The sequence below is a fragment of the Chiloscyllium plagiosum genome, unplaced genomic scaffold, assembly GCF_037043375.1.
Source record: "Chiloscyllium plagiosum isolate Xiang-an unplaced genomic scaffold, Cpla_swu_hap1 HiC_scaffold_10, whole genome shotgun sequence".
In the NCBI taxonomy this organism is placed as follows: Eukaryota; Metazoa; Chordata; class Chondrichthyes; order Orectolobiformes; family Hemiscylliidae; genus Chiloscyllium; species Chiloscyllium plagiosum.
Window position 1 is genome coordinate 117,994,122 of NW_028270148.1, and position 21,746 is coordinate 118,015,867.

The window sequence follows — 21,746 nt, forward strand, 5'->3', positions numbered from 1 at the left end:
TAAAAGAGATGCACATAGAGACAAGCTAGATTAGAGTAACTATAAACCTAAGATCTCATTTCTTTGCATCTAGTTGAACATAGAACATAACAGTGCAGTACAGGCCCTTCGGCCCTCAATGTTGCGCCAACCTGTGAAAATAATCTGATTCCCTTCTAACCTACGCCGTTCTATTATTATCCATATGTATATCCAATGACCATTTAAATGCACTTAACGTCAGTGAGTCTACTACTGTTGCAGACAGGACATTCCACACCCCGACTACTCTGAGTAAAGAAACTATCCCTAATACCTGTCCTAAATCTATCACCCCTTAATTTAAAGCTATGTCCCCTTGTGTTAGCTTCACCATTCAAGGCAAAAGCTCTCACTGTCCACACTATCTAACCCTCTGATTATTTGATACATATCAATTAAGTCACCTCTCAACCTTCTCCTCTCCAACGAAAACAGCCTCAGTTCCCTCAGCCTTTCCTCGTAAGACCTTCCTTCCATACCAGGCAACATCCTAGTAAATCTCCTCTGCACCCTTTCCAAAGCTTCCACTTCCTTCCTATAATGTGGTGACCAGAACTGCACACAAAACTCCAGATGCGGCCTTACCAGTGTCTTGTACAGCTGAAGCATGACCTCGTGGCTCCGAAATCCCCTTACCAATAAATGCCAACACACCATAAGCCTTCCTATTAATCTGGGTGGCAACTTTCAGGGATTTATGCACCTGGACACCGAGATCTCTCCGTTCATCTACACTACCAAGAAATTTACCATTAGCCCAGTACTCTGCATTCCTGTTATTTCTTACAAAGTGAACTACCTCACACTTTTCCGCATTAAACTCCATTTGCCACTTCTCAGCCCAGCTCTGCATCTTATCTACGTCCCTCTAACCCACAACATCCTTCGGCACTGTCCACAACTCTGCCTACCTTAGCGTCATTTGCAAATTTACTAACCCATCCTTCTACACCCATATCTTGATCATTTACAAAAACGACAAACAGCTGTGGTCCCAAAACAGATCCTTGTGGCACACCACTGGTAACTGAGCTCCAGGATGAACATTTCCCATCAACCACCACCCTCTGTCTTCTTTCAGCTAGCCAATTTCTGATCCAAACCATTAAATCACCCTCCATCCCGAAACTCCTGATTTTGTGCATTAGCCTACCGTGTGGAATCTTATCAAATGCTTTACTGAAGTCCGTGTACACCACATCAACCACCTTACTTTCATCCACCTGTTTTGTCACCTTTTTGAAGAATTCACTAGGGTTAGTGAGGCGCCACCTACCCTTCACAAAACCGTGTTGACTATCCCTAATCAAATTATTCCTTTCCAGATGATTATAAATCCTATCTCTTATAACATTGTCCAATGCCTTATCCACAACCAAAGTAAGGCCCACTGGCCTATAATTACCAGGAGTGTCCCGACTCCCCTTCTTAAACAAGGGAAGAACATTTGCTATCCTCCAGTCTTCTGGCATACTCCTGTCGACAATGATGACATAAAGATCAAAGCCAAAGGCTCTGCAATCTCTTCCCTGGCTTCCCAGAGAATCCGAGGATAAATCCCATCTGGCCCAGGGTCTTATCTATTTTCAGATCTTCCAAAACTGCTAAAACCTCCTCTTTGTCAACCTCAATCCCATCTAATCTTGTAGACTGTATCTCTGTATTCTCACTAACATTGCCTTTTTCCAATGTGAATACTGATGAAAAGTATTCACTAAGCATTACCACTATGTCCTTAGATTCCACACACAACTTTCCACTGTTATCTTTGATTGGACCTAATCTTACTCTAGTCATTCTTTTATTCCTGATAAACCTACAGAAGGCCTTAGGGCTTTCCTTGATCCTATCCACCAACAACTTCTCATGTCCCCTCCTGGATCTTCTTAGCCCCCTCTTTAGATCTTTTCTGGCTAACTTACAACACTCAAGTCCCCTATCTGAGCCTTCACGCCTCATCCTTCTTCTTCCCCTTGACAAGAGCTCCAACTTCTTTAGTAAACCATGGGTTCTTCTCTCAACAACTACCTCCCTGCCTGATAGGTATATACTTATCAAGGACCTGCAGTATCTGTTCCTTGAAAGAGCTCCACATTTCTTCCCCATCCAATGCATCCTAAATCTTGCCTAATCGCATCATAATTGCTTTCCCCCAGTTATACCTCTTTCCCTGCCCATAATCAAATTATGATCACTATTGCCAAAGTGCTCACCCACCTCCAAATCTAATACCTGGCCAAGTTCATTCCCCAGTACCAAATCCAATATAGCATCACCCCTTGTTGGTCTGTCTACATCCTGTATCAGAAAACCCTCCCGCACCCATCTAAACTACTTGAACTATGGTATTCCCAGTCAATATTGGGGATATTAAAGTCCGATATAACAACTACCCTGTTACTCTCGCTCCTATTGAGAATCATCTTTGCTATCCTTTCCTCTACATCCCTGGAACAAACTCCCAACAGGGTGACCTCCCCTTTTCTGTTTCTAACCTCACCCCAAACTATCTCAGTGGATGAGTCCTCAAACATTCTCTCAGCTGCTGTAATACTACCCTTGATTAACAATGCCACGATCCCCCTCTTTTATCATCATCTGTTTTTGCTGAAACATCTAAATCCTGGAATCTGCAACAACCATTCCTGTCCCTCCTCTAGCCATGTCTTTGAAATAGCCACAACATCGAAGTCCCAGGTACCAACCCATGCTGCAAGTTCACCCACCTTATTCCGGATGCTCTGGCATTGAAGTGCACACATTCAAACCAACATCTTGATTGCCGGTGCCCTCTTGAGTCCTTGTAAAGCTATCCCTGACCTCACTACCCTCAACCTCCAGTATGCTGGAACTACAATTCAGGTTCCCATCCCCCTGTTGCATTCGTTTAAACCCCCTGTCCCCTAAGAGCTTTAGCAAATCCTCCCCCTAAACACCACCTCCCCCCCCACCCACCCCATCTGGATACTGGAACCCCTCTGGATTAGGCGAGCCACAATAAACTCCACAATCAGGTACACCCAGACATATACTGTATAAAAAAAAAAGTGATAACATAAATTCTAATTTTCTAGAATTACAAAGTAGGTATTAAGAAGGAAATGTTACTTGCAAGGCTAAATATATCACTTTTGAGAAAATTACACCTGACTTACAACAGCATAATTCCTTCTATTTCGAAGAATATTCTCCTCTGTCCAAGTTTCTCAGGAAGAATTAAAATATTAGGGTTTGCATACTATTAGATTACATTACCGTATAGCCATGAACACAACTTAACGATAACACAATGCGATCATTTTACGACCATTTTGATTCAGTTTATAGTGTAAGGGACCACATATTTTTCTTTTGTGGATACAAACATAAATGGAAGTTTGACACAGCTTTCTAGCTAAAATATTAGGAGGATTTTGTAATGTTGAAAATTAAATGGTGAAAAGTTTTCGCTAAACAAGATGATGTCACTGTTGGAGCAGTGAGATTGTTACATAACTGAGTTAGAGCACCACCAGCAATTCTGAGATAAGGAAGAACCGCCTGGTGATCGCCTTCAGATTGGTCAAGCTAAAATTTATTCCAGAATGATGGGAGCTGTGCAGCCAGAACAATGCAGAGACAGCAAACATAAAACACCCCTATCCCTTCTCTCCACATGTATGAAAGACCGAAAAACCAAGAAACTTAAAAGAAAGAATTCCAATAGAAGAAAAGGTATGGTCTACGTGATCAGCAATCAACTGAATAATGATCATCACACCACAGACAACAAGTTGACATCATTGCTAAACTCAAAAGAATAGTGAAAAATAAACAACTTGCTGATGTGATCTCCATTGTTTTGATCTTCAGCATTTTGTTCTCTGTCTATGTTTTTCAACTGATAATATCTGTATCAAACTGTCTGGCTTCTGCCTCTCCTATTTGTAAATGAGTACGTGTTTGTGGTTAAGATTAAATCGCAAATCGTACATTAACAAATAGTAGAGAAAAAAAGGATTTCTAAAGAATAAGGATGTTTTCAATGAACAGTGTTTTTTCATGTTAATGATGAAATCTGACTTGAATTGTTTTTGTGCTGAACAGCAGGCAAATTGATCATCATGGTGATTTAAATTAGTTATTTACACATTTGTAACAGCTTGTGAAAGTAGAGCTTGATTATTGGCACACCCTTCCCAGTTAAATAGTTTGAACTACAATGATGTTCACGCATAAATGTGTGGGTAATAATAAAAAACTGTTCAAAATGGGGAAAGCAACATTGATTAGAAAGACTGCAAATGGATATTGAGAGAGACTGGTAGATATGGAAAACTAACTTGCATTTATGTAGCATCTATTAACATTGAATAATGTATACTTCATTTATTTTAAAAAGTAAATAATTAGTGGAGAAAGAATCTTCAAAAGACTGATTGGAGAAGAATTTAAGGACAGGTGTAAATGTGGAGAGGCAAAGCCTCTAGGGGTGAAATCCCAGAAGGTGGCTCCTTGATAGCTGAAGGCTTGACTGGCAATGGTTAAGCAATTGGAGACAAGAGTCATGGTTTATCAAGGCCCAAGATAAAAATATGAAAATTTTGGTGAGATACAGTTACAAACATAGTGAAGTTGAGGCCATGAAAAATGATTAGGATGAAAACTTTTCACTTCGGACAAGGGACCAGGAGCATGTATGATTCAGTATGGACAGCGATGATAAGACAACGGGACTTGATGAGCCATTGAATAAGGCAGAATTTTGAATGAATTTTATAATGGGTGGAGCAGTAGCACGGTCAAATGTCTATTGGAATAGTCAAGATTGAAAATGGCAAAGACCCGACTAAGTGTTCAGAAACTGACCTGAGATAACAGTTGAGACAAATGGCTTAACAAATGTGAACTTTGTGATGGAGACCTCATGGGTTCAGAAGGTTGCCTCGTGACTGAATAAGACGCAAAATGTATAAGTGATCTTGTTCAATCTGAGACAATAACTAAGGAACAGCACGGAATCAGTGAGAAGGTTTTGGAATTCGAAATGGAGTTGGATCTTCCCCTAAAGTTTCACTAAAAATGCAGATTGATGATTGAAAGTTGGACATCGTGTCATCAGCATAACAGGCAGATGAGGATTTTGATGCTGTCTGAAATTAAAATGATGATGTTGCAGAATGCAGAGGGGCCCGCAGGCTGACATGTGGGGGGGCCATCACAGTAATAGAGATGGTACAAAAGCAGTAGCCATTGTGGAAGGTGTTCTGTGATTGGAGGATGAGGACTTTTAGCACATGAAGAAACTCCTGTTTAGCTGGAAAACAGGATGATTTTGAAGGTAGTTGGGGTGTCATGGAACCATATCAAAGAATTCAGGGAGGTCAAGAGGATACAAGTATGATAATGCTGTACAGTCAAGCTGTAAAGCTGGTTAGAAAACAGCACAAACATTTTCAGATTTCATTGGTGGTTGTAGCTGAATGTCTCTCTGCAACAGGTTTTCATTGAAATAAAGGAAGCTAATTGAAAACCACATAATTTAGTTATCTTCAACATGATCATTGCATACAAGAGAAAAAGTATACTTGTGAAATCTGTACAATTGCTATACAAATTTTCAAGTGCAAATTCTGATTCACTATTTTGCTTAATATTAGAAGGGAAGTGTGTGAAACTGAGCAATATATTTTGTAAAATACCTACTGTTGAGCAACAATAATGGTAATAATTTCAGTTACAAGCAAAAACATAACAGGATATGAAAACAGTAGACATGTTTATAATAACAACACCCTCATGCAATCTACATTAAGATTGTTTATCAGCATTTAAAGAATAAGACAATATGAAATGACAAGTGGACATGTTAGAGTTGATAAGAGAATGTCAAGGATGTGTTTTGTGATAAGAAATGGGATATACAGAACCACTGTACAGTACTAATCCACGCGGAGCCTTATCACAGCTGATCAACCATCTCTCTCAGACTGTGCATGTAATTGCAGTGATTTGTGCTGATGGAAAATTCGGCAAGATAATGAAAACGAAGCATACCCAGATTAACTGATACATTCTTGAAAATACATCGAAATCAGACTTACTTTAAAACTATCAGAAATATTGGAAAGGTGCAACATGACTATTAGATACTGAATACCAAGACACTTGCATCAGTTTGACATGATAGCTCATATCATTTTCATTTCAGCTAGAAGAGTTTAGCACATCAGGTCAGTCAGTTAGGGGTTTGAAAAGAAGCATATGTTCTACTTATAATCAGCCAAAATCAAAGAATATTTATGTTCTTACTTTGTGTTTAAGATAGCTTTTGAAGAAGTGAGTGCTATGAAAAATAAGACAATTAAAATGAAATTTACAATAATTAAATATCATCATCTATTTTGTGGTGAAAGAAATAGCTGAGTAGCCCTCAAAAGATTTGATATCTTGATCAAATTCCACACAAATACAGAGCAAATCTATTAATGATAATTTATATAAAAGCAAAATACTGCAGATACTGGAAATACAAAATAAAAATTGAAAAAGTGTTGGTTACACTCAGCAAGTCTGGCAGTATCTGTGAAATGAGAAACACAATTAATGTTTTAAGTCAAATATGATTTTTCTTCAGAACCCATGATAATTATGTTGATTCTTGGGAAGGATCCAAAAATCTCAATGACAAAACATATCAAGGAGATCCATTACAGATTTCTGCTACCAGGGTTAAACTCTACTTACTGGGAAAGAATACTGGGAATTTGGATTCACTCCTCTTCAGCTTTAATTTTTCTTCCAATAATACAGAAAATCTTGGACTGAATTATATAAATTCCCAAAAGGTGAAGCTCTATGTCAGGAATGCAAAATGCATTAAATTATCTCTGCAACCTTTTACACAGATTTTAACTACTTGCAAATAAAAGCAGTTTTGGATGGGTGCATATATTTGAAATGTATGGATAGATGTGGGGAAAAAACGTGAAACAAACAAACATAAAATGCTGAAAAGGCTCAACAGGTCATGTAGCATTTGTGAAGACTGAAACAGTTAATGTTTCAGGATTAGTGGTGCTGAAAGAGCACAGCAGTTCAGGCAGCATCCAAGGAGCTTCGAAATCGACGTTTTGGGCAAAAGCCCTTCACAGGAATAAAGGCAGGGGTCAGATCAGCGACCTGTCAGCACAAGTGGAAAATACAATAACTATTGAGCAAGTACAAGAGGCAGGGATCTGGGAGGGAAGGAAAGACAAAGAGAAATTGGGGTGGAAGGCAGGAGTGCGCCAATGACAAAATGGGTGGTGATGCATGGCAAATGTATAGTAGGTAAATCAAACATGAGAAGGGAAGTGGAAAACAAACAAGGTGAAAGAGACAATTGAAATTTCATTCACTTATGTTGCCTAACCTGCTGAGTACTTGCAGTATGTTTTTTCTCTCTTTCAGATTTCCAGCATCAGCAGTATTTTGCTCTTATGTAAAGAAAAGTACACACACCACAACCTGGTCCCCTACTGCCCAACTCCTTGGGTACAGTTATTAAATTTGTTTATGGATTTTAGAGATAATGTTTCACAAACTACTTTAAAGTATATAATGCTTTTAGCTTGATAAAATAGCCCATTCACTGAAGTGTATTCAGGCAAACATTGACAGGGAACCAGATTAGGGAATTCTAAGTGAAGACATTCAGAGAAGAACTTTCAGGGCTAAGAGCCGAGATGACTAAAGACTCAGCTGCTAATGAGAAAATGAAGGAAAAGCCTACTGGCTCAAAAGGTCTGCACTGAGCTGTAGGATGTTACAGAAAAAGGGTATAGTGATCTGAACAAGAGGATCAGAATTACAAAATTCAGGTGTTCACACACTAGAAGCCAAGATAGATCATTATTCAATTATAAGACTAAAATAATACACAAACATTCCGGTTTAACCTGGTTTTAGAAACGTATAAGTCTGATGACATCAAATTAGGGGAGAGAGTGAACTGTGGGAATTCTAAGTTTGTGGGAGTCACAGCAAGATTTTAAGACCATAAGACATAGGAGTGGAAGTAAGGCCATTCGGCCCATCGAGTCCACGCCGCCATTCAATCATGGCTGATGGGCATTTTAACTCCACTTACCCGCATTCTCCCTGTAGCCCTTAATTCCTTGTGACATCAAGAATTTATCAATTTCTGCCTTGAAGACATTTAGCATCACGGCCTCCACTGCGCTCCATGGCAATGAATTCCACAGGCCCACTACTCTCTGGCTGAAGAAATGTCTCCGCATTTCTGTTCTGAATTTACTCCCTCTAATTCTAAGGCTGTGTCCACGGGTTCTAGTCTCCTCACCTAACGAAAACAATTTCCTAGCATCCACCCTCTCCAAGCCATGTATTATCTTGTAAGTTTCTATTAGATCTCCCCTTAATCTTCTAAACTCCAATGAATACAATCCCAGGATTCTCAGCCGTTCCTCATATGTTAGACCTACCATTCCAGGGATCATCCGTGTGAATCTCCGCTGGACACGCTCCAGTGCCAGTATGTCTTTCCTGAGGTGTGGGGACCAAAACTGGACACAGTACTCCAAACAGGGCCTAACTACAGCTTTATAAAGTCTCAGTAGCACAATGGTGCTTTTATGTTCCAACCCTCTTGAGATAAATGACAACATTGCATTCGCTTTCTTAATCACGGACTTAATCTACATGTTTACCTTTAGAGAATCCTCAACTAGCACTCCCAGATCGCTCTGTACTTTGGCTTTATGAATTTTCTCACCGTTTAAAAAGTAGTCCATGCTTGTATTCTTTTTTCCAAAGTGCAAGACCTCGCATTTGCTCACACTGAATTCCATCAGCCATTTCCTGGACCACTCTCCCAAACTGTCTAGATCCTTCTGCAGCCTCCCCACTTCCTCAGTACTACCTGCCTGTCCACCTAACTTCGTATCATCGGCAAACTTCACTAGAATGTCCCCAGTCCCTTCATCGAGATCATTAATATATAATGTGAACAGCTGCGGCTCCAACACTGAACCCTGCCGGACACTATTTGTCACCGGCTGCCATTCTGAAAAAGAACCTTTTATCCCAATTTTTTTTTAGATTAGATTACTTACAGTGTGGAAACAGGCCCTTCGGCCCAACAAGTCCACACCACCCCACCAAAGCGCAACCCACCCATACCCCTACATTTACCCCTTACCTAACACTACGGGCAATTTAGCATGGCCAATTCACCTGACCTACACATCTTTGGACTGTGGGAGGAAACCGGAGCACCCGGAGGAAACCCACGCAGACACGGGGAGAATGTGCAAACTCCACACAGTCAGTCGCCTGAGGCGGGAATTGAACCCGGGTCTCTGGCGCTGTGAGGCAGCAGTGCTAACCTCTGTGCCACCGTGCTGCCCACCACGGTGTTTTCTATTTTCAAACACTTTTCTGTAGAATGGGTTGTGGAATGAGTTAGTTTAATTTTAAAATATTTTCCTTAAATCTAAGTTCACACAGTTAAAAATCTCACAACACCAGGTTATAGTCCAACAGATTTGTTATGCTAGGGGATTTTAACTTTCCAAACATATACTGGGACTGCCATGGTGTTCAGGGTTTAGATGGAGAGGAATTTGTTAAGTGTACACAAGAAAATTTTCTGATTCAGTATGTGGATGGACCTACTAGGGATGGTGCAAAACTTGATCTACTCTTGGGAAATAAGGCAGGGCAGGTGACTGAGGTGTCAATGGGGGAGCACTTTGGGGCCAGTGACCATAATTCTATTAGTTTTAAAATAGTGATGAAAAAGGATAGACCAGATCTAAAAGTTGAAGTTCTAAATTGGAGGAAGGCTAATTTTGACTGTATTAGGCAAGAACTTTCAAAAGCTGATTGGGGACAGATGTTCGCAGATAAAGGGACGGCTGGAAAATGGGAAGCCTTCAGAAATGAGAGAATGAGAATCCAGAGAAAGTATATTCCTGTTAGGGTGAAAAGAAAGGCTGGTAAAGCGTAGGGAATGCTGGATGACTAATGAAATTGTGGGTTTGGTTAAGGTATAGACAGGATGGATCGACTGAATCCTGAGAAGAGTATAAAGCCAGTAGGAGTAAACTTAAGAGAGAAATCAGGAGGGCAAAAAGGGGACATGAGATAGCTTTGGCAAATAGATAAGGAGAATCCAAAGGGTTTTTACTAATACATTAAGGACAAAAGGGTAACTAGAGAGAGAATAGGGCCCCTCAAAGATCAGCAAGGCAGCTTTGTGTGGAATCATAGGAGATGGGGTAAGATACTAAACGAATATTTTACATCAATGCTTACTGTGGAAAAGTACATGGAAGATATAGAATGTAGGGAAATAGATGGTGACATCTTGAAAAATGTCCATATTACAGAGGAGGAAGTGCTGGATGTCTTGAAACAAATAAAAGTGGATAAATCCCCAGGACCTGATCAGGTGTACCCTAGAACTCTGTGGGAAGCTGGAGAAGTGATTGCTGGGCCTCTTGGTGAGATATTTGTATCACCGATAGTCACAGGTAAGTTACTGGAAGACTGGAGGTGGGCTAATGTAGTGTCACCGTTTAAGAAGGGTGATAAAGGACAAGCCAGGAAACTATAGACCAGTAAGCCTGACATTGATGGTGGGTAAGTTGTTGGAGGGAATCCTGAGGGACAGGATGTACATGTATTTGGAAAGGCAAGGACTGATTAAGGATAATCACATTGCTTTGTGCGTGGGAAATCATGTCTTACTAACTTGACTGAACTTTTTTGAAGAAGTAACAAAGAGGATTGATGAGGGCAGAGCAGTGGACATGATCTATATGGACCTCAGTAAGGCGTTCGATAAGGGAGACTGGTTAGCAAGGTTAGATCTCATGGAATACAGGGAGAACTCGCCATATGGACACAGAACTGGCTCAAATGTATAAGACAATAGACAACAGGTACAGGAGCAGGCCATTCTCCCCTTTGAGCCTGCACCACCATTCAATATGATCATGGCTGATCATCCTTAATCAGTATCCTGTTCTTGCCTTATCTCCATAACCCTTGATTCCACTATCCTTGAGAGCTCTATCCAACTCTTTCTTAAATGATTCCAGAGACTGGGCCTCCGCTGCCCTCTGGGGCAGAGCATTCCACACAGCCACCACTCTCTGGGTGAAAAGGTTTCTCCTCATCTCTGTCCTAAATGGTCTACCCCATATTTTTAAGTTGGGTCCTCTGTTTCAGCACTCACCCATCAGCGGAAACATGTTTCCTGCCTCCAGAGTGTCCAATCCTTTAATAATCTTATATGTCTCAATCAGATCCCCTCTCAGACTTCTAAATTCAAGGGTATACAAGCCCAGTCGCTCCAGTCTTTCAGCGTAGGGTAGTCCCGCCATTCCAAGAATTGACCTTATGAACCTACGCTGCACTCCCTCAATAGCCAGAATGTTCTTCCTCAAATTTGGAGACCAGAACTGCACACAATACTCCAGGAGTGGTCTCACCAGGGCCCTGTACAGCTGCAGAAGAACCTCTTTGCTTCTATACTCAATCCCTCTTGTTATGAAGGCCAGCATGCTATTAGCCTTCTTCACTACATGCTGTTTATCACTACTCTTTGTTTATCACTACTCTTTGTTTCCTGTCAGCCAACCAACTTTCAATCCAAGTTAGTACTTTGCCCCCAATACCATGCGCCCTAATTTTGCTCACTAACTTCCTATGTGGGACTTTATCAAAAGCTTTCTGAAAATCCAGGTACACTACATCTACTGGATCTCCCTCGTCCATCTTCAGAGTTACAATCTCAAAAAATTCCAGAAGATTAGTCAAGCATGATTTCCCCTTCATAGATCCATGCTGACTCTGATCTATCCTGTTACTACTATCCAGATGTGTTGTAATTTCATCCTTTATAATAGACTCCAGCATCTTTCCCACCACTAAGGTCAGACTAACTGGTCTATAATTTCCTGCTTTCTCTCTCCCACCTTTCTTAAAAAGTGGTACAACATTAGCCACCCTCCAATCCGCAGGAACTGATCCCGAATCTATCGAACTCTGGAAAATAATCACCAACGCATCCACAATTTCTCGTCTTCAGTACCCTGGGATGTAGACCATCAGGCCCCGGGGACTTATCAACCTTCAGTCCTAACAGTCTCTCCAACACCAAATCCTGACAAATATAAAGTCCCTTAAGTTCAGGTCCTTCAGCCGCTGTTACCTCAGGGAGATTGCTTGTGTCTTCCCCAGTGAACACAGATCTGAAGTACCAATTCAATTCTTCTGCCATTTCTTTGTTCCCCATAATATATGCCCCTGTTTCTGTCTTCAAGGGCCCAATTTTACTCTTAACCATTTTTTTGCCTTTCACGTACCTAAAAAAACTTTCACTATCCTCCTTTATATTTTTGGCCAGTTTACCTTTGTACCTCATTTTTTCTCTGCGTATTTCCTTCTTAGCAATCCTCGGTTGTTCTTTAAAAGCTTCCCAGTCCTCCGTTATCCCACTTATCTTTGCTATGTTATACTTTTTCTCTTTTAACTTTATATGTTTCTGAACGTCCCACATCAGCCACGGCCACCCATGCCTCCTCCTAGGATCTTTCTTCCTTTTTGGAATGAACTGATCCTGCATCTTCTGCATTATACACAGAAATATCTGCCATTGTTCCTCCACTGTCATCCCTGCTAAGGTATTGCACCATTGAACTTTGGCCAGCTCCTCCCTCACAGCTTCCAAAAGGTCTTTGATAAGGTGCCACACGGGAGGCTGCTGAGCAAGGTGAGGGCCCATGGTGTTCGAGGTGAGCTACTGGTATGGATTGAGGATTGGGTGTCTGACAGAAGGCAGAGAGCTGGGATAAAAGGTTTCTTTTCGGAATGGCAGCCGGTGACAAGCGGTGTCCCACAGGGTTCAGTGTGGGGCCGCATCTGTTCACATTATATATTAATGATCTGGATGAAGGGACTGGGGGCATTCTAGCGAAGTTTGCCGATGATACGAAGTTAGGTGGACAGGCAGGTAGTACTGAGGAAGTGGGGAGGTTGCAGAAGGATCTAGACAGTTTGGAAGAGTGGTCCAGGAAATGGCTGATGGAATTCAATGTGAGCAAATGCGAGGTCTTGCACTTTGGAAAAAAGAATACAAGCATGGACTACTTTCTAAACGGTGAGAAAATTCATAAAGCCAAAGTACAGAGCGATCTGGGAGTGCTAGTTGAGGATTCTCTAAAGGTAAACATGTAGATTAAGTCCGTGATTAAGAAAGCGAATGCAATGTTGTCAATTATCTCAAGAGGGTTGGAATATAAAAGCACTGTTGTGCTACTGAAACTTTATAAAGCTCTGGTTAGGCCCCATTTGGAGTACTGTGGCCAGTTTTGGTCCCCACACCTCAGGAAGGACATACTGGCACTGGAGCGTGTCCAGCGGAGATTCACACGGATGATCCCTGGAATGGTAGATCTAACATATGAGGATCGGCTGAGAATCCTGGGATTGTATTCATTGGAGTTTAGAAGATTAAGGGGAGATCTAATAGAAACTTACAAGATAATACATGGCTTGGAGAGGGTGGACGCTAGGAAATTGTTTCCGTTAAGCGAGGAGACTAGGACCCGTGAACACAGCCTTAGAATTAGAGGGGGTAAATTCAGAACAGAAATGCGGAGACATTTCTTCAGCCAGAGTGTGGTGGGCCTGTGGAATTCATTGCCACAGAGTGCAGTGGAGGCTGGGACGCTAAATGTCTTCAAGGCAGAAATTGATAAATTCTTGATGTCACAAGGAATTAAGGGCTCCGGGGAGAATGTGGGTAAGTGGAGTTGAAATGCCCATCAGCCATGATTGAATGGCGGCGTGGACTCGATGGGCCGAATGGCCTTACTTCCGCTCCTATGCCTTATGATCTTATAGCTCCATAGTTCCCTTTATTTAATAGAAATATTATCACTTTCATTTGTACCCTCTCCCTCTCAAATTGCAGATTGAAGCTTATTGTATTATGGTCACTACTTCCCAATGGCTCCTTCACTTCGAGGCCCCTGATCAATTCTGGTTCGTTGCACAATACCAGATCCAGAATTGCCTTCTCCCTGCACCAGCTGTTCTAAGAACCCATCTCGGAGGCACTCCACAAAGTCTCTTTCTTGAGGTCCAATACCATCCTGATTCTCCCAGTCTACCTGCATGTTGAAATCCCCCATAACAACTGTAGTAACATCTTTGCGACAGGCCAATTTCAGCTCCTTATTCAACTTACATCAGACATTCAGACTACTGTTTGGGGGCCTGTAGATAACTCCCAAGAGGGTCTTTTTACCCTTAGAATTTCTCATCCATACTGACTCTACATCCCCTGATTCTAGGTCCCCCCGCACAAGGGACTGAATATCATCCCTTACCAACATGGCCACCCCACCTCCTCTGCCTGTCAGTCTGCCCTTACGATAGCACATATAGCCTTGAATATTCATTTCCCAGGCCCTGTCCACTTGAAGCCACGTCTCAGTTATCCCTACAATATCGTATCTGCCAGTTTCCAAAAGAGCCTCAAGGTCATCCATCTTATTTCTAATGCTTCGTGCATTCATATAATATTTTAAATTTGTTACTGCCCTCACCCTTCCCATCAACTCCTATTTCACTCAACCTTACAGCATGATCCCTTTTTGAGACAGAGGGTGGTGGTGGAGGATTGTTTTTCAGACTGGAGGCCTGTGACCAGTGGAGTGCCACAAGGATCGGTGTTGGGTCCACTGCTTTTTGTCATTCACATAAATGATCTGGATGTGAACATAAGAGGTATAGTTAGTAAGTTTGCAGGTGACACCAAAATTGGAGGTGTAGTGGACAGTAAAGAAGCTTACCTCAAATTACAACAGGATCTTGATCAGATGGGCTAATGGGTTGAGGAGTGGCAGATAGAATTTAATTCAGATAAATGAGAGGTGCTGCATTTTGGAAAAGTAAATCTTAGCAAGACTTGGAAAGGCAAGGACTGATTAGGGATAGTCAACATGGCTTTGTGTGTGGGAAATCATGTCTCACAAACTTGATTGAGTTTTTTGAAGAAGTAACAAAGAGGATTGGTGAGGTCAGAGTAATAGATGTGAATTATATGGACTTCAGTAAGGCGTTCGACAAGGTTCCCCATGGGAGACTGGTTAGCAAGGTTAGATCTCACAGAGTACAGGGAGAACGAGCCATTTGGATACAGAACTGGCTCAAAGGTAGAAGACAGAGGGTGATGGTGGAGGGTCGTTTTTCAGACTGGAGGCCTGTGACCAGTGGAGTGCCACAAGGATCGGTGCTGGGTCCTCTACTTTGTCATTTACATGAACGATTTGGATACGAGCATAAAAGGTACAGTTAGTAAGTTTGCAGATGACACCAAAATTGGAGGTGTAGCAGACAGCGAAGAAGGCTACCTCAGATTACAACAGATCTTGATCAGATAGGCCAATGGGCCAAGAAGTGGCAGATGGAGTTTAATTCAGATAATGCGAGGTGCTGCATTTTGGGAAAGAAAATCTTAGCAGGACTTAGACACTTAATGGTAAGGTCCTGGGGAGTGTTGCTGAACAAAGAGACCTTTGAGTGCAGGTTCATAGCTCCTTGAAAGTGGAGTCGCAGGTAGATAGGATAGTGAAGGAGGCATTTGGTATGCTTTCCTTTATTGGTCAGAGTATTGAGTACAGGAGTTGAGACGTCATGTTGCAGCTTATTACATGCAATTCTGGTCTCCTTTCCATCAGAAGGATGTTGTGAAACTTGAACGGGTTCAGAAAAGATTTACAAGGATGTTGCCAGGGTTGGAGGATTTGAGCTATAGTGGAGAGGTTGAATTGGCTGGGGCTGTTTTCCCTGGAGCATTGGAGGCTGATGAATGACCTTATAGAGGTTTATAAAATCATGAGGGGCATAGATAGGATAAATAGACAAAGTCTCTTCCCTGGAGTCCAGAAGTAGAGGACAGAGGTTTAGGGTAAGAGGAGAAAGATATAAAAGAGACCTAAGGGGTGATTTTTCACGCAGAGGGTGGTACATATATGGAATGAGCCGCCAGAGGAAGTGGTGAAAACAAGGACTGCAGATGCTGGAAACCAGAGTCTAGATTAAAGTGGTGCAGGAAAAGCACAGCAGGTCAGGCAGCATCCGAGAAACAGGAAAATCGACGTTTCGGGCAAAAGCCCTTCATCAGGAATAGAGGCAGGGTGCCTGCAAGGTGGAGAGATAAATGAGAGGGGAATGGGGGTGGGGGAAGGTAGCAAAGAGTACAATGGGTGAGTGGGGGTGGGGATGAAGGTGATAGGTCAGAGAGGAGGGTGGAGTGGAGAGGTGGAAAGGAAGGTAGGCAGGTAGGACAGGTCATGAGGGCAGTGCTGAGCTGGAAGGTTGGAGCTGGGGTGACATGGAGGAAGGGGAAATTAGGAAACTGGTGAAATCCACATTGATGCCACGGGGTTGAGATGTTCTGAGGCAGAAGATGAGGCGTTTTTCCTCCAGACGTCGGGTGGTGAGGGAGCGGCGGTGGAGGAGGCCCAGGACCTGCATGTGATCGGCAGAGTGGGAGGGGGAGTTGAAATGTTGGGCCACAGGGCGGTGGGGTTGATTTTAGATTACATTACAGTGTGGAAACAGGCCTTTCAGCCCAACAAGTCCACACCGACCTGCCGAAGCGCGACCCACCCATTCCCCTACATTTACCCCTTTACCTAATACTACGGGCAATTTAGCATGGCCAATTCACCTGACCTGCACATCTTTGGACTGTGGGAGGAAACCGGAGCACCCGGAGGAAACCCACGCAGACACGGGGAGAATGTGCAAACTCCACACAGTCAGTCGCCTGAGGCGGGAATTGAACCCGGGTCTCTGGCGCTGTGAGGCAGCAGTGCTAACCACTGTGCCACCGTACCGCCCACAATTGATTGGTGTGGGTGTCCCGGAGATGTTCCCTAAAGCGCTGGGTTAGGAGGCGTCCAGCCTCCCCAATGTAGAGGAGACCGCATCGGGAACAACGGATACAATAAATGATACTGGTGGATGTGCAGGTAAAACTTTGATGGATGTGGAAAGCTCCTTTGGGGCCTTAGTTGGAGGTGAGGGAGGAGGTGTGGGCGCAGGTTTTGCAATTCCTGTGGTGGCAGAGGAGGGTGCCAGGAAGGAAGGGTGGGTTGTAAGGGGGCGTGGACCTGACCAGGTCGTCACGGAGGGAACGGTTTTTGCAGAAAGCGGAAATGGGTGGGGAGGGAAATATATCCCTGGTGGTGGGGTCTGTTTGGAGGTGGCGGAAATGTCGTCGGATGATGTGGTTTATGCGAAGGCTGGTAGGGTGGAAGGTAAGCACCAGGGGGGTTCTGTCCTTGTTATGGTTGGAGGGGTGGGGTTTGAGGGCGGAGGGGCGGGATGTGGATGAGATGCGTTGGAGGGCATCTTTAACCACGTGGGAAGGGAAATTGCGGTCACTAAAGAAGGAGGCTATCTGGTGTGTTCTGTGATGGAACTGGTCCTCCTAGGAGCAGATACGGCGGAGGTGGAGGAATTGGGAATACGGGATGGCATTTTTGCAGGAGGTAGGGTGGGAAGAGATGTACTCCAGGTAGCTATGGGAGTCGGTGGGTTTGTAAAAAATGTCATTGTCAAATCGGTCATCATTAATGGAGATGGAGAGGTCCAGGAAGGGGAGGGAGGTGTCAGAGATGGTGAATTTAAGGTCGGGGTGGAATGTGTTGGTGAAGTTGATGAATTGCTCAAACTCCTTGCAGGAGCATGAGGTGGTGCCAATGCAGTCACCAATGTAGCGGAGGAAGCGGTGGGAGAGTGGTGCCAGTGTAACTACGGAAGATCAACTGCTCTACGTAGCCAACAAAGAGACAGGCATAGCTGGGGCCCATACGGGTGCCCATGGCTACCCCTTTGGTCTGGAGGAAGTGGGAGGATTCGAAGGAGAAATTGTTAAGGGTGAGGACCAGTTCGGCCAAACAAATGAGTGCGTCGGTGGAAGGGTACTGTTGGGGACGTCTGGAGAGGAAGAAACGGAGGGCTTGGAGGCCCTGGTCATGGCGGATGGAGGCATAGAGGGTGGATATCCATGGTGAAGATGAGGCGTTGGGGGCCAGGGAAACGGAAGCCTTGGAGGAGGTGGAGGGCATGGGTGGTGTCTCAAACATATGTGGGGTGTTCCTGGACTAGGGGTGATAGGACAGTATCAAGGTAGGTAAATAGGAGTTCGGTGAGGCAGGAGCATGCTGAGACAATGGGTCGGCCAGGGTGGTCAGGCTTGTGGATCTTGGGAAGGAGGTAGAATCGGGCGGTGCGGGGTTCCCTGACTATGAGGTTGGAAGATCTCCGGAGGTGATGAGGTTCTGTATGGTCTGGGAGATGATGGTTTGGTGATGGAGGGGTGGGGACATGGTCGAGGGGGCAGTACGAAGAGGTGTCTTCGAGTTGGCATCTGGCTTCAGCGAGGAAGTGGTGAAGGCTAATACAATTGAAACATTTAAAAGGCATGTGGATAGGTATATGAATAGGAAGGGTCTGTAGGGATATGGGCCAGGTGGGACTAGATTGGGTTGGGATATCTGGTCGGCATGGACGAGTTGGACCGAAGGGTCTGTTTCCGTGCTCTCTCTATGACTCAATGACTCTAGTAGCAAGTACTAGCTTTCAGAATGCTGCTCCTTTGTCAATTACCTGATGAAGGAGCAGTGCTCAGAAAGCTAGTGCTTCTAAATAAACCTGTTGGACTATGACCTTGTGCTGTGCGATTTTTAACTTTGTCCACCCCAGTCCAACACCAGCTCCTCCACATCATAAGTTCACACAACTGAGTCTTATAGCCATATGCTGCAGCCATTTTGACAAGAGGGGATTGATGTGTTAATGAGGCAACTGTCCATACTGTTTAGCACAATGCATGAGGCCAATAAGTAATTTGTTATCTTGATTCTGATTCTTGGCAGCTAACCCCTCAAAATGGCATTCTTGGGTTTTCAGCAGGGGGCTGTCAGGACGTTTTTCACTGGAATGTAGGAGATTGAGGGGTGACTTTATAGGGCTTTATAAAATCATGATGGGCATAGAAAAGATGAATAATAAAGGTCTTTTCCCTTAGGTCGGGGAAGTTCAAAGCTAGGGGGCATATTTTTAAGGTGAGAAGAGAAAGTTTTAACAAGGACATGAAGAGCGGCTTTTTTATTGCACAGAGTGGTTTGTGTGTGGACTGAACTACCAGAGAAAATGATACAGTTATCGTGTATAAAAGATATTTGGACAAGTACATGAATAGCAAAGGTTTGCAGGGATATGGGCCAAATGCAGACAAATGGAACATGGTCAGTGTGGATCAAAGGCTCTGTTTCCATGCTGTATGACTTTATGAATCTATGACTTGGGAGGGAAGCAGCCAGTTTGGCTGACAGGCTTACTGGTGAAATGTGGAAAGAAACTGGGTAGACAGCCTCCTGCTTTCTGTGAATACAGCAGAAAAAGGACATGAGGTCAATCAGATCACTCAGTGAAAGGTAATCCCCACTGAAGCCAGGTCAATTTAATTTTGAGTCCTGATGAAGGGCTTCTGTCCAAAAAATGTCAACTCCTCGGATGCTGCCTGACCTGCTGTGCTTTTTCCAGTGTCACATTTTTCAACTCTGACTCTCCAGCATCTGAGGAGAAAGTGAGGACTGCAGATGCTGGAGATCAGAGCTGAAAATGTGTTGCTGGAAAAGCGCAGCAGGTCAGGCAGCATCCATTCCTGAAGAAGGGCTTATGCCCGAAACGTCGATTCTCCTGTTCCCTGGATGCTGCCTGACCTGCTGCGCTTTTCTAGCAACACATTTTCAGCTCTCCAGCATCTGCAGTCTTCATTTTCTCCCTGTTTAATTCTTAGGCAGTCTATTAGCAATTTCAGTCACCAATCAGGACATGGTTTCTTAGTTTGTTATTGTTTCTTACTCAAGAGTGTGTGTAAAAACCTGGCACGTGGAATATGTGGGGAATTGGGAGGTTATGCTTTTTGGCATTAAGAATAGAGGAGCTAAGTATTATTTAAATGGAGAAAGACTGCAGAATAGAGGGAGTAGAGAGTCCGCCTCCATGACTCACAAAAAGCTGGAATTCAAGTTCAACGGTTAATATGGAAGGCAAATGGAATGTCAGCCTTTATATCAAAGGGAATGGACATAAATGGAGGGAGGCTCTGCTAAAACTATACAGGCATTGGTCAGACCATAGTTGGATTACTGTGAACAGCTTTAGGCTCCTTATCTAAGGAAAGATACGCTGGAATTGGAGGCAGTCTAGACAATTTTCACAATGCTGTTACCTGTCATGGAGGGATTGTGTTAGGAGGACACGTTTAGTAGATTGGACCTTGGCTTGTTGGAATATTGAAGAATGAGAGGTGATCTTATTAAAACATGCAAGAGTTTTAGAGGACTTCACAAGATGGATGGTTGTTTTTCATCTAGAACTAGAAGGCATAATCTTAGAGTAAGAAGTTACATGTTTAAGACAGAAATGAGGAGAAATTTCTTCTCTCAGAGGATAGTGAATCTGTGGAATTCTTTACCACAGAGGGCTGTCAATGCAGGGTCATTAAATATATTAAAGGCTGAGACAGATCAATTTTTAATCAGTAAGAGAATCAGATGTGATAGGTAAAAATCAGGAAAGTGGTTTGGATGCTGCCTGAACTGCTGTGCTCTTCCAGCACCACTAATCCAGAATTTAGAATAATCAGATCAGTCATGATCTCATTGAATGGTAGAGCAGATTTGATGGGCTAATTGACCTAATTCTGATCTACGTATTTGATTTGATTTATTAATGTCACATGCCAGTAATTAACAAAGAGACGAAGGTAGGTGAGGACCTGAAAACAGTCATTATGGAAGAGGTTGTGTTGGGCAAGAAAATGGAGCGAAGGATAGACAAGTCTCCTTGCCCTGATAGAATGCATCCAAGGTTCTAAAAGAGATGGTGGGAGAAACAGCAAATGCACTTGTGGTAATTTTCCAAAATTCACTGGACTCTGGGGCAGTTCCAGCAAATTGAAAAACACCAAATGTGACGCCACTGTTTAAAAAGGGTGGTAGACAAAAGTCAGGGAATTATAGACTGGTTAGCTGAACTTCTGCAGTGGGGAAGACACTTCAGTCTATTACCAAGAAGAAATAGCAAGACATCTAGATAGAAATTGTCCCATTGGGCACACGCAGCATTGGTTTATAAAGGGCAGGTCATGCTTAACAAATCTCATGGAATTCTATGAAGACATTACTAACACAGTGGACAACGGGGACCTAGTAGATGTGGTGAACCTAGATTTCCAAACGGCCTTCGACAAGGTGCCGCACAAGAGGCTGCTGCATAAGATAAAGATGCATGGCATTATGGATAAAGTATTAGCATGGATAGAGGATTGGTTAACCAACAGGAAGCAAAGAATGAGGATAAATGAATGTATTCTGGTTGGCAATCAGTGATCAGTGGTGTGCCTCAGGGATCAGTGTTGGCACCGCAATTATTCACAATTTATACAGATGATTTGGATGTGGGAACCACGTGTAGTGTGTCAAAATTTGCGGATGACACTAGGATGAGTGGCAGAGCAGTGTGCAGAGGACAGGGATACTTTGCAGAGGAACATAGATACTTTAAATGAGTGGGCAAAGGTCGGCAGATGGAATACAACATTAATAAATGTGAAGTCAACCATTTTGGTAGGTCTAACAGTAAAA

General features: G+C 43.2%; 1 protein-coding gene across 5 annotated transcripts in view; it reads right to left on the bottom strand.

Annotated features, from left to right (window-relative positions):
- The window catches only part of ehbp1 (EH domain binding protein 1), a 390,401-nt gene that overhangs the window by 170,042 nt on the left and 198,613 nt on the right, over positions 1-21,746 (bottom strand). The window lies entirely within an intron of this gene.